Raw genomic sequence first — 3,836 nt, forward strand, 5'->3', positions numbered from 1 at the left:
TCTATTCCCTTAATTTGCCTTTTTTGAAAAAACGTAATAAAAAGTTCATATGCGGCTTGCCTTTCCATACCTCTTTTAAGTGCGCACTTTCACTTAGCAGCTTTTTCCAGGCCTCGCCCGCACGTATCGGCTGGTCCCATCTATATAGTTGCCAGGGCACGGCGCGTATTGGCGGCCTTTTTCCTCCGCTTTGGTTTCGCGCTTATTTGCCGCTCCGGCTGCTTCGGAGCCCGAACCAGTCCTCACTTCTCGTGGTGTTCGCAATCCCCATGGTGTTCATGATCGTCGTGGTGTCCGCTATCACGTCCGGGTGTCACCATTTGTTGAAGTGAGGGGAGAACGACCATCCTATAATGCATCGAACTCAAGTTTATTGATCGATCAGCCAGTTTAAATAATAGTGTTAACAAACTTCATGCATATTCCAAAATTCAGGTTTATGATAGGCTAACAGAGAAAACTCTAATCACTCCTTTTGTTTTACAATACCGTTGATTGTTTACACAAAATAAAAACCAGTGTTCCCACTGTGATATGAAAGGTTCCCAAAACTTCCATATCTGTTCCTAGGGTGCCATCTTTTCCCAGAGAGGGTATTTGCTTGTTATGGGAAGACTGCCTGAGAACCTTATTGTTTATAAAGTGATGCCTGAGAGAGTCTAATTGTTTATAGAAATCAGGCTGGGAACTGCTTTTGGAACTGCTTTGCAACTACCTTTTACTTTTCTCTCAATTGCATGGCTTCATGGCCTTTTTCTTTAAGCCATGCTTGAACTAAACTCCTGACAATCAGACAAAGAACTTAATGTTAAAACTTACTTTATAAGTTTTTTTTTAAGACCAATAAGTTTTTTTTATAAGACCAATCGCACAAAGCAAAAGCATATTGACAGTAGTTCTATCCAATCACTATAAGCACAGGTACTTTTGGTTAAAACAGTGCTGGTTTATTTCGAAGACAATACCTACTAGTAAGCCTTAAAACACAGTGCACTGAGCTCCATTATTAAGCTTCAACCTTCCCAATATCTTGCTAGATAAACTTTTCTGTAGCTTGGAGATTTATTCTAGACCAGCGTTAATACACAGACCATTGTTCTATTTGTCCTTGCTTTTCTGCAGTTTAAATAATTTTTCTGCTGACCTATCTCACGGCTGCTGCTTGGCTCTAATCACAGTTCTGCTGTATCTGAGACCTGCCTTTTGCAGCTTTCCCAAAACTCTCTAATTTTGTGGATTCCCTCAGAGGACTCAGTGTTAGAGCCTCTGGAGAAGCGTGGAGGGCAGGGCTCAGGCAGGTTGTGCCAGTGCAGGATTTGAACTCAAGGCACCAGGAAGCACCAAGGCTGCAGACAGGAACTCAACCCTTCTCATCTCCCTCCCTGCCAGAGGCAGGCTCAGAGCAGCCATCTCACACCTCTCTAAACCAGTGGGGGCTCTGTCCTTACCAGGCCCCTCAGGCTCCTGGGGATTGTTCCCACAGCTCTCGGTGCCAGGCAAAGCTCCCTCTGCTGCAGCTCTGTCCACAGGCTCCCCTCCTGAGGACTCAGGGGCAACATTAATATTCCCCTTGAAAGAGAAACAGAAAGGAAGAAACCCTTCTCACCACTTACACAAAACATCTGGTCCAACAACTCCATGGCTCACACGCTTAATCCCTTGTTCCTAACAAGAACTCTGGGCCCCAAAGCCCTTCAACAGTCAGAAAAAATTGACTTCTCAAACACAGTCCAAAAGCTGTCAAAGCTGACAGTGACAGTGTTGAACATGGGGGTGACACTGAACACATGGAATGGCTGCTAAGGAAATCAATTGCTGCTCTGTTCTGTAAGGTTGCATGTCTGACAGCACTAACATCAGTCCTCATGTCACTAATTGCAATGGAAGTAGCACTGTCTTCCTTCTTCAGCCAACACCCCAATTGGTGTAATGGTTTCAATGCCTCACCCAAAGCAAGTTGATGTAGAAATAAATTCAATGTACCTCATTTTGCAGGGCCCTAGGGTCTGAAATTGCTATTACAGTTTTCTTTATAATGATGGGCAAATATTTTTTCTCTGTGTTTTCTCTTGATGGCTTTTTTAATGATAGGTGCTATCACAGTGAGTTGTCTGATGCTACATGGGCCACCTTTAATTTTTGAGGGAATGTCCTGCCAGGCTCTATCTCCACAAATGAGCCAATATTCTGTTGCTACTTGATGTGGGGACTCATCTAGGTCATCTACCCGTCAGCAGTTTCACCCTTAGGGGGCCCTGGGGTAGTACAATTGCACCACAAACTGGAGTATCTGTCCTCAGGATGATGGGGAGTAACATTCAACTGTGGATCTCCCTGGTACTGAAACTCAGCACAAAATTCCATCACCAATGAACCAAGAATTCCAATTCTTGAGGTTCAGAAGGTGCTTTAAGAAGATCAGGGGCCCAGTGATGTCAGCTGGTTATGGGATTGGTCTCGTTGTCAGCCTCACACCAATATTTGTCACGACTGGGTATTGGCTGCTCCTTGGCTGGCACAGGCACACCAACCAGACGGGTTGCAAAGGATTTGTCTGGGCTGAAATGGGTCAAACACATGGTGTCTGAGCCTGCTGACTTGGCTAAAGCAAGGCAAGGTTGATCTACAGGCACGTATGCATGCAAAAGCAAGCAAGCAAAACCAACAAGTGCCAGTATATCATTTGATCAAGCTCCATGTTCCTGTTCAGCTGTTTTTTGGCAAAAGCTCCCCCATCTATTTCAGTTCTCAAGCAAATCTTTTAGCGCTTGTTCAGGGACTGGCCAACTATAGGGCACTAAACTGTCCCTCTAACCTTCAATTTTTACAAATTTGGATATCTTAGAATTCTTTGGAACACAATGGACACCACACTTTTGCTGAAAGAGCTCTATGATACAAACCATTTTCCCAGTCCAAAAATCAACATCAAACTCCAGAATTGTAGCTTTCACAGGTTGAACCGGGAACGCCTGGCATGCACCGTAGCTTCTCCGTGCGGCTCACGTCTGCGTGCTCATTTCCCTGCTGGTGGAATTGTCGGTGTGCTCTTGTGTGTGAGACAGTTTCACATCCTTCACCAGGACCCACTTAGGTCCAGCACCTGTGCAAATACAAGCATACCCTTTGCCCCAAGTGATTAGTGAAAATGGTCCTTCAGTTTGTCCTAACTCAAGGTTTCTGATCAAAACTGAAGGATTTTCTTTCAATTTTTCCTGTGTGCTGTTTGAAAAGTGCCTAAAAATTGGAGGATTAGTTCCTGCAAATGAGCTATTAAAAACATAAAGACATATAAAGCTTTGCTCAACCTCATCTGGGGTGTTGCTTGGGCCACTCCCCGTTTTCTTGATGTAGAATGGTTTTAGAGTGTGTTGCGTCCTTTCAACAATTGCCTGACCTGTGTGGGAATAGGGAATTCCAAAATGTGGCGAACACCCCAGTCCATCAAAAATGTGGCCAATTTTTGAGCTGTGTATATGGGACCATTTGTCAGTTTTCATCTTGTGGGGGATCAGTTTGGTGAGCTCTGAGCCCAGTGACACTGACAAGGACAAAAGCAAAAGACGAGAGGCGCTCTCTCTTCCCGGGACCAAAGTCCCACAGCTTTAATGGAGAACAGCTCCAGGAGAGAAAGGGAGTGTCCAGGAAAGGAAAGAGGATGTCCAGGGGAGGAAAGAGAGTGTCCTTCTTGTGGCAGGAGACTTTCAATGCTCGGAGAGGGGGGCAGTAGAAAGGAACTGCCATAGTTCAGCATAATAAATCACCACACTGTAGTTTTCTGCATAAATTGCTGCACTTGTTGCAAACAAAATCCTGAAATCTCCCCAAACACAACC

Source organism: Ammospiza caudacuta, unplaced genomic scaffold (genome assembly GCF_027887145.1).
Source record: "Ammospiza caudacuta isolate bAmmCau1 unplaced genomic scaffold, bAmmCau1.pri scaffold_39, whole genome shotgun sequence".
NCBI classification, from domain to species: domain Eukaryota; kingdom Metazoa; phylum Chordata; class Aves; order Passeriformes; family Passerellidae; genus Ammospiza; species Ammospiza caudacuta.